Below are 216 nucleotides of genomic sequence, written 5' to 3'. Positions count from 1 at the left end.
CTCTCTCGCTCTCTCTCTCTTTCTCTCTGCCAATGGCTAATAATCAAATGTGATGTATTTCATGTAAAACAAATGACAACATCGCTCCCAAACTGAAAACATTCCCAAACAACACTCTCATAACTCAACAGAAGCGTGTGTGTGTGTGTGTGTGTGTGTGTGTGTTTGTGCGTACATGTGTATTACTCAGTGGTAAAAGAAGTATTCACATCCTTT

This window comes from Etheostoma spectabile, chromosome 8 (assembly GCF_008692095.1).
Source record: "Etheostoma spectabile isolate EspeVRDwgs_2016 chromosome 8, UIUC_Espe_1.0, whole genome shotgun sequence".
In the NCBI taxonomy this organism is placed as follows: Eukaryota; Metazoa; Chordata; class Actinopteri; order Perciformes; family Percidae; genus Etheostoma; species Etheostoma spectabile.
This window is presented reverse-complemented; position numbering follows the sequence as displayed.